Genomic DNA, 19,064 nt, shown 5'->3' with positions numbered 1-19,064 from the left:
AAACCCCCAAACCAGGAGGAACAAGGAACTGGTTACCACGAAAGGTGTTGCCAAAGCCAGAATCACAGTAATCCTGTCCTTCTACAGTACGATGGAAAAAGAGACATGGCTAGGTCTTTTAAAAAAAAAAAAAAAAAAAAAAAAAAAAAAAAAAAGATAAGCATCTTGGTCGTGAAAAATTTAATTGAAAAGATCTAGGATGCAATCGGACATAAGGATAGTGAAAGAAAATACACAAACTCCATATAAGCGGAACTAAGTGAATGAGAGTAATAAGAGTTAGAGCAGAATGTTGTTTTGGAGATTCAGACTTGGCTATGTTCTCATGGATAGGAATCCCAAAAGCCAAAAGATTTGGTAGTTATGGTGTGTGGAAGAGATGAACTATTTTTCTTTTTTAATTTACCGACTTGTAAGAAAATTGGTATTATACCGAACATAAGTGTCAGGGTTGTCAGTGTACACAGATAGGAGTGTAATCCCTGGGAAGCTTAGTGAAACAGCAGATATGCATATTTACCAAGATCAATCCATCTTTTAACAGCCTTTCTAACGTTTCTTTAAGGGGGTGAAGGAAATCCAACTTTTGGAAAATACTCTTCCTTGACCTCTTAACATTTGCGCTCTCACATGCGCGCACGTGCTCTCTCTCTCTCACATACACTTCACTTCAAAAAGGATTTGGCAATAGGAGAAAATAAATAAAAAGTAATAAATAATCCAATATAAAGACATAAGCCTAGCTTGCGTAATTATACTCCTTTGAGAGTCATCAATCTCTGTATTTAGTAGAAAGATTTAGTAAGATATGCAAAGCAGCTTTCTAAGAGAAAAGAAAAAACAGTTCTTCATGTTAGGAGACATAACTCACTTGGGTTTTTAGTTTTTACTTTTGCCATTTACAGACAAAATGTCAAGCTCATTTTTCTTAGGAGCTTGATCAAAACACCAAAACCTGTATGTGAATTCTGTCTTTTGATAGGTCTGTTTTGCAGTCAAGACAATACCAAAATCAGCCTATAATTTGCCTTGCTCATGTATAAACTCTGAAATGACAAAAGACAAGTTACCTTTGCATCCCTAGAACTCAAAGTTAGTGTGAAAGCCAGTCAAAAGTCCCTGAACACTTGGTAAGAGTCCTAGTGGTGATATGTAAATTGTTGGAAAAGTTTCATACAAAACATCTCATCCTAGTTGCATATTCCTTTGAGGTCCTTTACATGGCCTTATGCCAGCAGCACAAGACTGGGTCATTTATAAAGTTCATATGAATGATGCATTTGGAACATGCTTCTTGTTCTGACTGATGGAAGTTAATTGTATGCAAAATGGCATCCAGCAATTCATCTTCCATGGAGAAGAGCTATCTCCATTCAGTTAGGACCACTGTTTCTTTGGATATTTCTAAACCAGACTTACAAACGTTTTAGGCATTTTCCTTAAGAAATTAGCAAGATACTATTTGTCTTATTATTATCATAATTAAAGATGCAAATCTAGTCATCTGCAAGGAAAAAATTGGAAACTATGAAAGACTGTTTCTAATTCAAACCCCTCTGCAGCAGTAAAGAAATTAGGCTCCCTTTTCTCAGCCCATTTTCCCCCTGAAGTGCTCTTGTTAATTATACCTGCTTCACAGAGGTTTTGAAACAAACAGTCTGTGTGTGAAAACTGCTTAGAAGCAACTAGGTGCCAAGTTTTAGTAATAAACATATGGTAAATGCCTTTTTTTCTGGATTTATACACTGTAAAGGCATATTTAAATCAGATTTGGAAGCTAATAGTGAACTAGGTAAATGCTGGGCTGTTTCCTTAATCAATAAATAGCCACTGCCTTGCATCCCTTGCTCTAAATATCAGGAAGCGAAGTGGTGCTGCAGGCAGACCGTGTGCCCGCCCGTTGCTTGGCTCCATAACATGTAGCATTTTTTTAAAGAGCAATACTATTTCCTGCACCTGCATTAAGGAATTCATTTAGATAAACCAGGAAGATGTAAGAAACCCTAATGCTATGACATTGCAGCATGCAGCAAAGCACAGAGGAGCAGTGATTGCTCCACAGCACGCGCTGTCCTTGCGCACATGCAAGCTTAACTAGAGACCAAGCAGGAAGCAAAGCAGCAGGACGGCATCACAGTCCAAGGCATCATTTCAGCATCTTTAAGCATGCTGCATGCCCTAGCATGGGGTATGTCTTTTAGGCAAAACATGAAGGAAAGACCAAATAAATTTAGATCACACTTTTTTTTTTTTTTTTTTTTTTTGGTACAGAAAACATGAGTGCATGTGTCTCTTAGCTTGTGCCCATTAGATGAATTCTAGTGTTTGTACTGCAATTTGTCCTTAATTCTGAACACAAAAACAGCAGAAAAGAAAGCTAACTCTAACACTATTGCCTAGGCTCCATCCTGACTGATTTTCAAAAGACTGAAAACAGATGTCAGCAAGAGACCTGGGCCTGATGCACATAGGGCAGTGGTTGTTTGGGCTTTCCCTATAATCCGGAAAGTGTAGGGGTGAGGATCTCCACTGGAGTGGATCTGCTTTGTTCGCTGAACTGTTTCCCTCAGCTGCCCATTATCCCTTTGTCCTCTTTGAATTTTTTTTTTTTCCATTTATTCCTAACTGTCCACAGAGAAGAAACTATTGCTAAAATACATGCATGTAATCCATGGCCACCATATTTATAATCTATAGACAAGTTATATGCATTTGCAGCTAAATCAATGTCTATATTTCTGAACACCAATTCTGGTTGTTTTTCTAGCATTCCACTAAAGACATCTAGAGCTCAGATTTTATGAGAACAGTGCAAGAAAGACTAGAATAAAAATGGTAATCTTTAATGATATAAGAATCTCCCTAACTAGGTTCACTTGGAATTATGCTTTTTTAGCAGTCACTAGGCTACTCCAGCCAGAAACAAGTTGAAATAAAATAATAACTGTTATCTAGAACTCCAAGCTACTGTATGAATTGCATTAGTGTACTTAAAGACTCCTTTATCTTAAATGGCAGTCACTGACACAGACAATTTACAATCTTAAATTATTTACAATCGCCTATTTGTCAAAGCAATAGAAGTAGGGTTGTTGAATACTGACACACACATAGCTCTGTAATGACTGTGTGCAGAATTATAAGCACGGGGAGATTTTCAGCAGTGCGTGTGGCCCAGCAAAAATGCTTTGTTTTAAATACTGGCCTCTGTAGAGGCAAGCTAGTTGTCTTTCATTCTTTGCTCTCTAAGTGATTTTTCATTTTTAAGTTATTAGAGCCCAGATGACCTTGTGGCTAGACTGTTAGCACTGTTGAACTGAGCAAAAACACTCTGGTTTCCTCCAACAGGCTTCCCTGTTCTTGCTGTCCTGCAACTGTGAATTTGTGCAAATGTTGCCCTGAGCACTTTGTTGGAACACGACAAACACTCAGCAAAAATTGCTTTTGTTCTTTTGTTAATATTTAATGTAAAATTTAAGTCTCAAAAGACAAAGACGTTTTGGTTCAGAGACAAATCTAAAATGATTATCAGATTAGTGCTCTCAATTACTTCTTTACAAATAAGTGTTTCCATATGGGCAGTTGCATGACAAGTGGAGCAGAGCTCTTTCTGCCTCCTGCAGCTGCAGCTCTTGACAATTTTCATAATGCAGGATAGATACCTTCACTTCAGCCCCAAATTAACCTTCCTAGATATGTGCATCTCCTTTGTCTCTATCTTAAATTGCCTACATCACAATCCCACTGGAGAACTGGGAAACTGAGGTTATAAAAATGTTTAATTTTTCTAATAGCTTTAATTACCATGTATTTTTTTTTTTAAATCAGTGACTTCTCATATCCCTATGGGATTAGTGTTCTAATTTGAGTGGTGACAATGTAAGTGGTATGGAATTACATTTAAATCTTTCACAGTTACAACTCTAGTTAAGCTGCTACAGTAAAGTGCCCACATGATCCCAGTGCCATGGTAACTGAGCATCTCAAGGAAGCTGTTAAAGCTGCATTGGTGCTTACCCCTGAAGGGCATGGCTAGCATGCAATTTACAATGAAAAGCTAGATACATCACACTGGCAGTCTGCATCCAGGGTAGCCTGGTCCAAAACTAGCCTGCTGATCACTGGAGCATCCTGCCTTATTTTACTCAATAGTTTTTATACCTAGACCTGAAATCATTTAGAAAACACAAACTCAGACTTTTCTTCACAGTACCTTAATCTGAGATCCATCATCTGGTGCTCATTGCTCCTGTTCTGTTATGGTTTTGCTGACAAAAATGCACTTTTTACAGCATCTAACAGTGCTCATAGTGGTTGTGTGTCAAATTATTGGTGATCTCTTAGGATGGTTCCTGCCTCAACATCAGTTCATGCTGTGGATATCTTTCTAACCAGTTGTTGGTATCACCCAGAGCTCAATTAATGAAAACTAATAATAAAGTATATCTATGATACTTCAGAGGTTTGTACTACTGCACTACTTTGTTATGGAAGAAAAAGACACCATGAAATCAAAGCATGAACTTAAGAGCAACCCCAGAGAGGGCAGAAAGATGAATATGAGATAGGTGGGGGAGGTGGCTGTAGCTGAAAGTGGACAACCTGCTCCTACACAGGGAGAGGATTTCTCACCAGCAGGACAGCTACTCCCTCCACCTTTTTTTTTACCCATTATTTTCTCCTCTCTCACCACAAAGGAAAAGGAGATCCAAGTTTAAGGCTTGGAGTTACCTGGAATTACCTGCCAAATCAAGTAACCTGCTGCCTGTTCCCACCTAAAGGCAGAGGGGCCAGGCTTCTAGAAGATCCTAGGCAAATCATAACAATAAATTGACTTCCTTTTTGACACTGAGAAGAAAGACCCAATAATACTTGTCACATAACTCATTTTCATTTCATATTCCCAGCACAAACCTTTGAATTTCAATGGGGTGCTTTGTTTGCCAGCAGCGACAGCCAAATGAGCCTGGCCTCAGGATCTTTCAATGAATGGCTTAGTGAATATATAGAGTCTTGATTTTCTTTTATTTCTCAAGAAAAATGGTAAGTCATGACAGCAATGCTTTGAATCCCTCCAGACACAGAAAATGACACTGGCATTCCTCTGCAGGGTTTAGCCATGAGGGGAACATCACTCAGACTTCTAGTTTCACTCCAGGCTACCCTTTTCTTGTGTGGCATACTGATAAACATGCTCATCTTCATTAGCTGCACTTGGAAAACTCTTAAGATCCAAGAAGAACTTCTCATTTGTGAGCTTTGTTAACATATCTGTTTGACCATCCACCAATTATACTTACTCCTGTACGATCTCTGGGAACTGCAGTCACACAATGCTGTAGGTTTGCCAGATGCAGTATTACTCATCAGAAGTCCACAAGAGCTTCCAGGTCTTCATTAGCCCCTTTGTGGACCGTCCACGTATTGTGTTTTCTGCTACCCCTTGAAATACAACAGAGCAGAACAAAATCTTAAGCATTTTTGGGGTGTTAGCTTTGATGCATCGCTTATATTTTGGAGTTACGGGTGTGACAAGTCATGTAGCTTAGTGTCCTATATGAACTTTTTTTATTTTACAGAAAGAAGAAATCAAAGAACCAGGAGTTGCCATCTTTGAAGAAAGTGCAAAATGGCATCAGCAGAGCTTGCAATAGTTTACTGTAAGTAAAACCATTTYACCATAGTTTATATGACAACCATGATGTTTGTTTGAAGTTCACAAGAAGCAGTTTCCACTGCATAACTATTGATTCACTGTAACTCTTGGTTCTACCAAACCCTGGCCAGGAATAATGCTCTCTATTCCTGAATGACTTGACAGCTGACTCAGCCAAAATGAGATGGTTTAGATATCCTTGAGTTTGTTATTCTCTCTCACTGAGTTATACTCTCAGTGATTGCAGACACGACCTGAAAACACCAGCAGGTTTGAGTGGCAGAAGCAGAGATCTCTCTCAAGAAAAGTTACACTGATGAAATGACTGGTTCCTTATCTATTTTACTGTTGGAAGTCTCAAAAGAATGAGAATACCAAATACTTGTCTCAAAGGCTATAAGCATGCAGGAGCCATCCCCTTCCTATGTAATCTTTCCCAGTGGTTAGGTACTTGCTTTGCAAAACAGTTGCATCTTAACACTGCTGACCTACATTGGATTTTGCCTATGCTGCAATATGCACGGTAAATGCTCTAGTTAAAAACGATTCATCAGGCATCTTCTTCATGTTTGCCAGTATCTCAACTTTTATGCACTTAGCTTAATAAAAATCTCTGCGCACAGARGACTAGCAAGAGAAAGAAAAGCAAAACAACAAAAGTCATAAAATAATAGAAAAAAACTACATAATGTGAATAGGTCTGTAAATTATATGTATTTCTTAGATTATTGCTTTAGCGGATTTTTTGTATTAGAGTCAATATTTTATAATCTATAGGAATTCTGCTGATTTATAGATGTTATCTTTCCAAGCTCTGTATCAGAAAATTAAAACACTGCTTCAAATGACACAGCTAGTTAATCTAAGTACTGCATTTGCAGATTTCCAAGAAAATTGTCAGGATGATTTGAAAATAAATGTTGAGTTTATTATTTATAAGAAATGTTATCTTGTCAATGCCAGCTAATTCACTTAAGATGCTACATCAACATGCTAGGTTCAGCTGAGCAAGGGATTCTTCAGTTTGGCAGGATTATGGCTTGGCAGCTAATACTGCTCATAGGAATTTTTTTTTTTTTTTTAAGGCAAGCTAACTAAATCCCTGAGTTTCTTAGTATGTTCTAGAATCCTAATTTGCAGGTTTCAAATCAAATTTGTTCCCATTTAAATTATATCAACTCTTTTTCCAACTTAAACCCAGCATTTTTTAGCTGCTTGGAAATTCTTTGAGCATGTTGGGCTGGGTGTTGCTTTCCAACCTCTGTAACCCAAATGCCCAGGTGAGGATATCTGCCAATAGCAGAGCTGGATGAAAAGCAGCCCAAAATGAGAGGGAGAAAATCTTTTCAAATCAGGTGCATTGCAAAAGGAAACTCATGCAGCTCAGCCCTGGCTCCTACCTGCTTTTGGTATTTTGTACAAGTGTTGGCAAGTAAGCTCGTATCAGGAGGTGTACATGTGTGTGAATGTCCTGCACAGCCGGGCTGGCTGGACAGCAAGATTGGAGCTGGGAAGGAGAGAGAGGATGAGGGGAGTCTGAAGGAAGTGAAAGTCTAGGAGATTTTTGGTTTGGCAGGGAAGAGGGCACGTGAGTCTGTGACTGCACAAAACCACTTCAGAGCCCAGCAGATACAGTGTGAGGGCTACGCTCCTCTGCTGTCCAGCATTGAGGCAAAGTCAAGTCCTGATTAAAGGAGGAAGGAAGTTTTCTTTCTTTTCTTTCCTTTACTGAAGAAAGATAAACTATAAAAACATTTTTAATATTTAACAGAACACAAATATTTAGTAAGAATGTTAAGAATTATAACTGTTAATAATTTTAGGCCTCCCATTTTTTTTGCTGCAGAAAGGATAGTTTTGAATGTGTCAAAAATGAGTGGAATTTGAACTCTTTGCTCGCTCCTTCATACCTTTTTGAAAAACCAAGTACTAAGTTTTAATTTTTTGTATTAATACCCTTCTGTAAAAAGGCAAAGACTGATTATAAAGCAATGATCTAATAGTTCCAATTTTTTTCTGAAGATTTTTTTTTTAAAAAAGAAAACGTCATTTTCAGACACAGACTGAACTTTTTTCTCTTTACATTTTGCTTATTGCATAGCACTCAGAAACTTTGCTACCTTACCAGTCTTTCATCTAGTGCTGCCAGAAAGGTAGCACAGATTTCTAAGGCAGAGATCTGACAGTGCTGGGTGTAACTAGCCCTGGCCCTGTGAACTTGCACAGCAACTTCTGCCTGCAAAGTGCACAGATACAACTTCAGTGGCTGCATAAACTACAGATGAGGGAGAGAGGCTGAAACAGGAATAGATCAAACGTGGAAATGCTGCTGTTACAAACCAAACATAAAAATTAAAGGCAACGGGCTCACTTTTTCAGGATAGAGGCAGCACGGGAGATGCATTAGGATAACAAGTCAGCAGACTACAAGACTCTTCCAGCCTCTGGAAGGAAAGAAATCTTGAGAAGTTTCTGAAATTTTTATCAAGAAGCATCCCTTTTGTTCACCCCTACATTGGCAGAATCTTGGTAATCATTACAAAGAGAGTAGATACTGAAATGAACCACAATCAAGACTTCGGGGGTTAAATTTGTCCCCGTGAGGACTGTCTGTAGCCTTGCTAAGGAGTATTAGACTTCTGAGTTTCTGAAGGGCACCAAAGGCAGCCAGAATCACTTGGCAAGAGTCCTTGAAGCCAGTGGGGAAGCAGGAATGGAAACGGGCACCGCCAGCACATCCTGAGCTTACCTGTTCCCTGACTCCCTGAGCTGCTTCCTGGTGCAGCTTTCACATTAAAGAAACAGACCACCTCAGAGAGAGTTAGTAGACATGGTGGGGGGAACCAAAAACACATTAACCACAAAGCCTTGTGGATCAGTGTGGATGTGCTCCCTTCGGACTAAGAGGGAGGAGACACTATCCCGCAGAGAACAYGTCAGTTCACGTTGTTCACTCCTTATCCACGGCCGTTTGTGCCGGCACGACGTTTTGCACAAGTGCTGCAAGCACTCTCCAGGGCTGCATCTCCGCAGAAGCTGCATTCAATTAATTAATCCTTAGGTATTTCTCTGGTGGCCTACTACTTCAGGCCATCACCAGTAGCAGGGAGGAGCCAGAAGAACACAAYGCAATGAAAGCCAAGGAGCTGACAAATCCCATTTATATTTTTGCTGAAATTAACTCCATCGGGAAAGGCTGTGATGGTGGAGCTGCAGGCATCCTAATGAAGCTCTACTTTCTATTAATAATTCATTGATTTCACCAATATGAGGTCTAGTTGTTCAACAGCCAAATGAAATCAATTCTTGTGTTTTAGAGTTCAGGAAGATGCTGAGGGATACTGGGACTTGTGAGGGGAATGGGAAGGAGAGCAGCTTCACTCTTCCCATCTCCCAGATGATGGGCTTGATGAAAAAATGACAGCTCAGGAGATTAGCTCAACACAGTGGGCAGCAGCATGTCTGGTTTGTGTCAAGGGCATTCCTAAGGGGACACAAGACAGTGCTGAACCAGGGATAGCAACTTTTTTTCAGTGCGTTTCTCCTGTAAATTACCTCCACGTATTTTTCCTAATTCATTCCCCAGCAGGCCCTTTTATAGCTGCAAGATTTGCTGTGCAATCCATCTCTGCCTGTAAGTAGCATCTTTTGAAAGTGTATTTCTTCCACTTTTGGTTGTAAACATAAGCAAAAAAAAAAAAAAAGAAAACATGAAAACAAACCAAAAACACCTGGCAAAACAAAACAAAGACCACCACAATCCTTTTCCTCCTCCCTACCCCCAAGTAAATACCTTGACAGTGACGTGTGCCTTTCTGGTAGACTACACAAACCTGGGACAATCTTTCAGGAATGCTTCCGAGAGCTCAGAATTACGTATATCTGTCAAGTCAGGTGTCTGCACAAGCACAGTTACCCAGGAGAAAGTCTCTGCTGTTCCACTGTCTGAAAGCAAGGAGGACAGTCACCAATCCTGTCTATGTCCTGATTCAGGTCTAAGTTGCAGTATGCTGATTTTATTTACTCCTTGAATAATCCTCGAGACTCTCAAATTGGGCAAGTTTCCCACCTTCTCAAGACATGCTACTGTAGCTCACAAGCCTTTTCCAGTTGTTGATTTGCTGAAGAGTCATCATGAGAAGAAATATTTCTATAGACAAAGCATCCTGTTGGGTAGCAAGGCTCCATTTTTGCACAATGTAGAAAAGCATAGAGAAGGCCAAAATGTGCTGGGCAGAAAAAAATGGAATTAAATTCTCACATACCCCCATAAATAAAGTAATAAGACTAGAAGCAATATAATTTTTTCCATGTTCATCTGTCAAAACCCAAGATACCAGAGCCCCCCCAAACACCGKCTCGCATGGGCTTTGCGGTGGAACCGAGGGACACGCGCGGCTGCCGTGGGGCCGGGCAGCGCGGCCCTGCGCTCCGGACGCCTCCTCGTGTCCCCCCGAGCCGTGCGCAACCCCGGCCCCTGCGCCCATCGCCAGCCGTGGGTCCTGCACCTGCCCCAGGGCTGCCGAGGGGGGACTCCCCTCATGTCCTTGATCCTTTGGAAAAATTCCTGTCTCTGGCCCCTCACTCGCTACCTCTCCATCTTTCCAGAGAGCAGCTGGCACCCGTTCTAGGACTGTTTTGCAGTTTCCATTCCTTCTCTTAATTTGCCTCCAGTTTTATTATTTATTAGCTGTAATGGCTTGTGGAAGTTTTGCGGCATCATATTTCTCACTCCTGTTTTTTTCCCTCCCATGCCTCATACTTTAAATATGAGCTGTTTGCCCTTTTTCTGAGAAAATTCCATGTTAGGAAGGTTCAGACTAACCCTCCTTCTGGTCTCAGGTTCCAAGAAACCTGCAAGTTCTCTGATATGGATGAATCAGGAGCTCTGACTCCTAACCTTGGTCCTGGCTCCTCTACTTGCTCTAAATGGCAAACTTGTCTCCCTGCATGCACAAGGCAATGCCAAATGCAGCAACTGCACAACAGAAAGTCCACACGGAAAACTTCTTGCAGAGCATTCCCCTTTCCCTCACTCTCCCAAGAAAATCCCACCTTCATGCCCTGGAGTGCTCTTGTCCAGAGGGCACATGGATTGGTGGGACTGCAAGATGACCAATTCAGAAACTGCCTCTTTCTCCACTGAGGTTTTTGATGCAGTGGAGAGAAGAAAAACCAATACCAGTATGAACTGGGAGCTCTGGCAGGTCCCACAGCACCTTGTGTCACAACTAGATTTTAAGGACCTCAGCAGACCCAGTTGTTCAGTGCACCAGGCTAGGACCTTGGGACTGGATTAGTGCTCATTCAGGCTTAAAAAAAATGTTCTATAAATGTCAGCTGCTATTACATAATGATCTTTTCTGCCCTAAAAACACGGATCTCGCGCTTGGGGAACTGTTGGGTGTGTTGCAGTCAGGGCTCTGCCTTGCAAGGTACCTTCTCACTCCCCAGCAGGGCAGAAGGGACTCAACTAATACAGATTATGACAAAACCTGCCAGACAAATGCTGCTGCCCAGAACACATCACTGCTCTTCATGTCACAGCTCTCACCAAAAGGCGTATGCAGGAATCTGGCAAACACAGATTTCATTAACCTACCTATAATATTCCCATACCTGACTCTCATTAGATTCATATGCTAAACCCAGGAGAATGTCTGAGGATTTTTGCACAAGACTGATAATTATATCAGATGCAACCTCTCCCTATCTCCATTCAGCCCAAAACAGATAAGCATTTACACAGATATGTAGCTTTAAGCAAGAGAAGCAACCCAGCAACGTCAATTACTTAAAACGATGCAAATACCTACATGTATTTGTAAGATAAATACAGTATATCTCCTTATCAGCTTCAGTTTGCATGGTCCCAGGGACAGATACCACATCCATGTCTTGTCCTCCTGCCGAGCATCTGGTGTATTGTGGAAGATAAAATCAACAAGCCAGAGTTAATAATATTGGTTTAGCAAGCTCATACATCAATGCAAATACGTTCTTTTCTCGGGAGTCGAAACAGCAGGTTTTATTGTCTGGCAGGCCCCTGCGCCAGCACTTGCTCTCAACAGTTAACACGGAGGCGGCTGGGGCATCGCCGCCGCATGGAGACAGCTCCCGCGTCGCCATGGCGACCGGCCRCGCTTACACATAGCGCGCAAGGCAAGGGATGACACGGGAGCTGCTGCGGAGCCGCCTGCCCGCGCACGCGGCGCCCCCGCACGCTGCCCACATCAGCGGCTCGGCCTGCCCCGTTCTTGGTTCGGCACGAGCAGATATTTCCTTGAGCTCCTGGTCATGACAAGTGACCAGCAAGGATCACTGGAAACCCCCCAGTGTTGTTGATAGAACACAAGCAAAATAGGCACCAAGAGCTTTAGATATTCATATATACGCGCATATATATATATATATATGCAGACACACATACACATAAATACATCTCTGCCTACCTATGTGTAGCAATATATCCACTGTAGCTGCATAGTAACTTACTTTTGGCTCGCACTGCTCGTGTAGATGGTGACTGTGTCTCCTCTGCAGCACAGGGGTTTCTCTCAGGCATTTTCCTCCATGTCACTCTAAAGCCTCAAGCGCTGCAAAGCAGCCCCCTGCTCCAACTGAGCAATAATCCTSCAGCCACACCGGCTAGCGAAATGCAGCCACAAAGTGTTGGTCAAGATTTTCCAGCAAACACTTTGCTCATCCATGTGCAGGACTAATTCCTGCAARGAGTAAATTCTGCTGTTATGGAGAATGAAAGTAAACTAGACATAGGAGACTAGAGCTTTTTCTTCTTAAAAACCAATTTATACATCTTCTCTGAAGATGTATAATCAGGAGACACCACCTGTTTGTAGAATACATTGAAAAAYGTATTCTAGGCCTCTGTCACAGGCTCCGTAATGAGTTGTGCTAACTAAAACTYGACCTTTTGGGAAGGCAAAAGGCTACCAAAGGAAGCATGCAAACATACAGCACCTACTTGGGTATCTCAAGGATGTTTTCAGTTCCTGCAGCCAAAAGCCTAGTGACCGAAAGTAAGACTATAGTTATCAAAATTGAAATGAATACTTCATGGGACAGATTAACTGCAATTGGACTTGATTCTCCTCTAGWATTTCTTTGTTTTCTTAAAGCATTCTCAGGCTTTACCTTAGTCAGCACAGGAAAGGAATCCAAATGTTTCATACACAAACAAAAATACATGGCCTTTGCTTTGCAATTCCCTTGACATGCAAGGAGACCACTCCTGGGTAAAATGCTTTCAAGGAAGGTATTATTGAGCTCGTCAAATATTAGAAAGCTTCAAACAAACACTCAAATCTAAGCCAAATCCTGGTTGAGGATGGAGCAGGACACGACGTTTGGACCTTCGAATATTAAATGCAGCCACTTGCTTAGTCTGCACAGGAGCAGTGTTTGCAAGAGCACCTGGCAAGTGCCTGTGAAGGCAGCAGCGCAGCCGGTGAAGGCTGGTTCCAGCGCAGGGAGGCCAAGTTCTCGGTGCATTTAGAGCTGCGGGGGAGCTTTGCACTGGGGCAGTGGGAAGGGAGYGGAGTCCTGTAGGCAGTGGGCCCCTCTTTTGGCTGCTGCTTTCCTAGAGTGCTGGGAAGAGAGAAGGAATTCCCATCGCAGGGAACGCTGCCTGCGGCCGCGCTGCCAGCCCACACCAACACACCAGCTAGGTCCCCTCCTGCACCCGGGGTGCAGGAGCTGTGGCACTAGTGGGAGACTCCAGGTGGGCTGGTAGAGAGCAGGCCTCATTTAAAGTCCTGTTTACACCTCACCATCAAATAACTTTTCCCAGTGCCTTTCATTGCTCCTCAGTGTTGGTGAAACACATAACATTAGTTTTACAAAATGGAAAAGAGGTCATCAGTTTTGTTTGCTTGTTTTTTTCTCCAATTTATCTTTCCATTCAAGAGGACTTGCACCTTGCCAACAAATCTTCTTCATCTGTGATTTTCAAACCACTGCTGGGAGAGCAGCCTGCATGTAACTGAGCCAGGGCACCCCTAACGGCTYTCCCCAAGGGTTTACTACCCCAGCCAGTTATAAAAACCCCAGGGTTTTGTTCTAACAGCATGCAAATGCTCACATGAGCATAACTTAATTTAATTTTCAGTGTTCAGCAGAATGTATTTTTCATTGCACCTCAGCTGTGGTTTAGAGATAAATGATGTATTTAGTCTTTTGACAATTTTACTAAAGCTCCATTCCCAGCTGATCTCTTTCAAGTGATCCAGATTTTATAGATTTTATCCTTAATTAATCTTGGTGATAACAGGAAAAAAAATCAGAATAAAATTTCAGAAAAATAATTTCTGCCATTAAAACCATATTTTCTGCATTCTTACCACCCAAGCCCTGGCTTTTCATTGCTCTTGCAAAAACAGCACACATGAGATCTCCCTCTCCAGTGCATGTGATACTGTTAGAGACTGGAAATATTTCTGAGCCAGGAAATAATGACAGTTATTCCAGTAGATATAAAGGCTTTTCTCCACAAGCTGTACTAAAAAGGCATTATGCTGTTAGGAATATTACCTAAAATTCACTACAGCTCTAAATGGCCCAGATACTATTTTGTCTTGCTGATCTGCACTGCATTGCTCTTTTCCTGGAGTAATAGCTCAGCAAAGCATGCCGAACTGTGGGGAATATTGTCACATTAATAAACWTTCTCTCATAATCCTGCTGGAAACCACAGTGACTGATGAGGCAGCTCTGCTGGACCTTGGCAGCTCCAGGGTTTTTGGAAACAAGTGCAACGCGCTCTGTGCGGGTGAGCTCCGGGCCTGGCTGCCAGCTCTGCTCCCCCTGTAGCACGTACCCACGTGTACCAGGTAATTCACAGCTTATTGCTACAGCTGAATTAACTGCAATATGGACGGGAAACGGCTGCATGGCCAGCACAGGGAGAACAGCAAGAACCAGGGTARTGTTACTCAGGCAGGCAGGCCTTCCTCAGCTCCAAAGGCTGGTGGCTGGGTGCTAGAGAGCGGGCTGCAACCATCCCAGCCCCATGGATGCATCCGCAGGGGCAGAGCACAGGCAGCTGCACCCACCACAGGTGCCAGGAGGGTTTCACACCACTGCTGTGTTCTCCCTGTGCTCCAGCTTTCCCAGTGAAGCAGCCAAAAATCCCTGTCTTTCTGCATGGGCCTGGCAAAGACCAGGAGAGAAACCAGGCAGCTGCAGAAGCCCAGAGGAAATAAGAAGGGCCAGGTTAAATACGCAGACATGGGAAAGGAGGGGGAAAAAAAGGGGCACACCGAGGAGGAATTTCTTATTTTATGACAATTGGCCAGCCAATTACAGACAATTGGCTGACCAATTTAGCAAGTTGTAGGTGGTAAATTGAGTAATTACCGATGTGGGGAAAATGGACAGCCAAGTCTCTGTCATCCACCAGGTGTAATATTTTAAGACTAAGCTGAGCTGAGTGTGACTATTCCATCAGCACAAGTATTTCAGCTAAACACCACACAAGTATATATACTTGTTGAGCACTTGGGGCCGCTCTCCTTTCCTTGCGTGCCTCATCTCGCCATAGCAGCTCTTGCAACACAAGAAGGGAAGGCTGCACCCTCCATAAAGAGATCACAGCCCACTGAGAGCTGAATGCCTCAAACAAACACGTGAGCTCCAGCTTCATACCTGGTCTTGACATGGATGAAATCAGTGAGTTTTCCAAAATGTTCAATAGTTCGATATTCATCTCCTCCAATTTTATATCTGGCCTCTTGATGTCTGTGGTGTAACTAGGCAGCTGTAACCTAACATACTAAAAAAAGGATCATATTCTCTAAAACGACAGTGTTAGTTAACAGATACAGAGATTCTTACAGGCAGAATCTTTGCTGATACTAAATTCACAGCCCCGATTAAGCTGTGAAGAGCCCTAGCTGGGGGTAATTGCTGCACTGGAGGCACAAGGGTCAAGTCAGGTTAACTGTGTTTAAAAACAACAATAAAAGCACAACCCTTACGAAACAGGGCAAGATAAAGATTTTCCGTGGATAGTTTTGCCTAAGTCTCTGCATGAAGTCTCTTCTCTGAGAGCAGCATAGGAACAAAGACGTCAGTGCCAGAGACCAATCAGGCCAAAATCCTGGGGCTAACTGCGATCCGTAGCTGGTCATGGGCAACTTTGAGTTTCTGCATTCACAAAAAGCTGCTGCACAGTAATTAATAACTGGATTAATTGATTTCAGTTTGGGTTGCAGATATTTTCACTCATTGAAAGGGTACTACAGAGGTATTCTTTCACAAGGACCAAACCCTTTGCATAATAGAAAAACTACTTGCATAGTTAACAGAAAACAGTTTCACCATTCTTTTGGTAAAGTAGCCTATAGAACATGGCACCAATTATCATATTTCCTAATAAATTCTCAATTCAAAAACCAACAGTAAGTGGATAAGAATCTGTACAAGATTATACAACTCTATCTTTTGCAGTCTGCTGGAAGAACTGGAAAAATAAACTGCAGACCAAATAATCCCCACTGACAACATTTGTATTCACCAACAATCCAGAAAAGCCCAAGGCAGGAGCTGCTGCGCTCCCCACGGCATTTCGAGCACTCCTCAGCATGGGACTGCAGAGATCAAACGCCCCACGTTTGCTACACCGCTGCAGCAAAAGCTCAGACGTGTTCCCATCCTTCACCTCCTTGTGTGCTCCCTGTACACAAAGTCCCCACTTTGGCACCTGGCTTGCTTGGGGGAGAGAGGGGTGATACAGCTGCAAAACACAAGGACAAAGCCAGGAACTCTTCCTGCTTTATAGCCTCYTTTGGCACGACAAAGTGACAGAACTCTGCTCTTACAGCCCTGAAAGAAACCAGGCAGACAGGAGAAGAAGAAATCTCTCCCCCCAGCTCCTCTCAATTTGTCCAAGTGCCTCTGTGAAGAAATGAGGCCTCTACTTCTGAAGCCACAAGGCCTCCCAAATGTGGCAAGGCACAGGAGTGACACTTGGTACGTTGTGCAAGGGAAACTGCTCAAGCCCGAAAACCTGAGGCGGCCACTTCTGAGGAAGGCAGAGGCAGCCACCGGGACACCGGGGTCTTACTGCAATGAAGCGGTCAGCAGCAGAAGAAACCTGCATTGCCCCTACGAGGTTAATTATTTGGTCTCCCTACATCTCTTCGACACGGCTGTCTGAGTCGCTCTGTAGCTCTTTGGCACACAAATGTCTTTGGCACTGACAGGAAAATACAAGAACTGCCTGAGAAGAAATGAGCCTGTGGAAGAACTGACTGCTCGTGTTAATTATCAGAGCAGTGCCACGTGGAAAGCCCTTTGCCTTCACAAACCGTTCAGCCTTGAAGAAGTTTTTAATTGGTCAGCTAAGCTCTTACCGTGGCCCAGGTTCCCTACAGCCAGCGGGTGCCAGTGTCGTGGCATGAGTCTGAGATGGGCAAAACCCTCCAGCCTGAGGGGCTCTTGGCTCTAAGGTGCAGCACTCAAAATCACTGCGTGTTGCAAATGAGCTCTTGCAATTCACTGTCTTCTGGCTTTCTCATCTTTAAGGTTCACCTCTTTACAAGTGCCTTTGCGACTGGGAAAGGCCAGAAATGTCTCACAAAGGAGAGATCAGAGCAGCTGACTAACCTCTGGGTGGTCTAGGGTTTAAGGGAAAAAGGAGGATGTGCTGAGGAATGCACAGCAGTCTACAAGCCGATAACCTTGCTCTTTCCCTATTGTTTAGCCACCAATGGCCATTAGCAGCGACAATCCTGCAAGTCCCGTCTCAAACACTGCATTCAGATCCAATTTAGCTGCCGCAGGTCCTGGGAAGGCAACATCAAGAAATGCCAGATGAGTCATTAAGACCTGCCTACACATTCAGGCACTGCACTCTTTCAAAATCAGCACGTCCAGGTCAGGAATTAACACTGGATGCAAGAGAGGCCTCCCTGTGCCTCCTGAAGTACTGTAAAAACAGGACAGTCCCTGCCCGGCGGAGCCCAAAGAGCCTGGCAGCAGCTCTAGGGGTGGCCGGTGCCCTGGTGCCCACAGCAGCCTCGCRGTCCTGGCGGGACCAAGGGCCTTCCAACTCCTCTGGGAAGGAAAGCAGCCCTCCACTGCTTCCATCCCAAGCAGGACCTGTGCATCTCCCACACGGGCTCCAGTCTCCCGGCACTGCTTTGCTGCGGCTTCCCTGCCTGGGGCTTTCTGGGATGGGAATCCCCCTTCCCTCCCCAGAGCGTTCACGAGTCAAGAGCTCTCGGAGAGGGGTGCTTATCTCTGCCTTTAACTTGGTAGAAGGAAATGCTGCCATGTCAGTACCTGGCCATGCTCCCAGGATGTGCAGGTTTGGCTGGTATTTCCCTGTGAAAGGGAGAGCATAAATCACCCCTTGCAAGAAAAAGCTGTGGAGGTGAAAGGGACAGGAGAAGCTGCTTGCTAGGAGCTGAAGAAAACTGACCATTATTTTTCTGCAACCAGAAAGCCACATGGAAGCTGACAAGGCCATGATACCCCCTCGCTTTTTCCCCACTTGGAGCTGATCCCCCTCTTCCCTTTTCCTCATACCTCTTCAGGAACTCTTAGTATTATCATTTATTAATCACAACTTCTGGGACATTGCCAGCACTTCTCATTAGGCACCACAAAAGCTTTTGCTGCCCATATTATTTCCCAACTTATCCTCCTGTGAGTTCACTGCTGACCCAGCCTTACAAACTGCACTTGAAATAAACACCCCACAGTCTCTCGCCACCTCCGCCCCTCATCTGTGTCCTTCCTCTGGCTCCCTGCTCCAGGGCTGCAGGGCTCCTCAGTCTTTTGCCTCAATACCTGCTCTGTAGCCTTGTTGAAGCTCGTGCAGTGGCAGCTCCATCTCCGGTGTCCACTTTCGTCTCATCATAAAAAACTGCAGTCCAAGCACAAAGTCTATTAAGTACGTACAGAAACCAATAACCCAGCAAGCAGCAGATAAACAAATTACCTGTTCCTCAGGGAAAGAAAGTTACCTCTCCATCCCCAAGGASGCACAAGATCTCTCATTTATTTGATATCCTGATAATGGCTGCAATTCTGTAATAAATTTGAATATCTGTAAAGACAACTGTGAATCGGATTCAGCTCAGCAGTGCCCACTGAGAGGGCAAGAGCCAATTGGCACAAACTGAAACAGAGATTCACATTTAAGCATTAAAACAAAACCCCAAAACCTGTGAAGGTGGTTGAACRCTGAACAGCAGTCCAGAGACACTGTGGAGTCTCCATTCCTGAAGCTGAAACCCAGCCAGAGTCCTGGGCAGGCAGCCCTAGCCGGCCCTGCCTGAGCAGGGAACTGGACCAGGGGGGTCTCCAGAGCCTGTGAGCAGCAGCTCATCTGTGACTCTGCAACCTGAGGGGCTCTTGTGGCCTCGGGCTGCCTGAAATTAGT

At 43.6% G+C, this 19,064-nt stretch overlaps 1 long non-coding RNA gene across 1 annotated transcript in view; it reads right to left on the bottom strand.

The window, feature by feature from the left end:
- LOC112957294 overlaps positions 1–5,417 on the bottom strand; it is a 36,751-nt gene extending 31,334 nt beyond the window's left edge. The window contains exon 1 of the long non-coding RNA XR_003251193.1: positions 5,301–5,417. This is a non-coding gene — a long non-coding RNA (uncharacterized LOC112957294). The remainder of the gene's footprint in view (positions 1–5,300) is intronic.
- Positions 5,418–19,064: the final 13,647 nt, after the last annotated feature.

Source organism: Nothoprocta perdicaria, unplaced genomic scaffold, assembly GCF_003342845.1.
Source record: "Nothoprocta perdicaria isolate Ctin4 unplaced genomic scaffold, notPer1 scaffold_71, whole genome shotgun sequence".
Taxonomy (NCBI): Eukaryota; Metazoa; Chordata; class Aves; order Tinamiformes; family Tinamidae; genus Nothoprocta; species Nothoprocta perdicaria.
The sequence above is the reverse complement of the archived record's forward strand: the minus strand, read 5'-3'. Positions and strand labels throughout refer to the sequence as shown.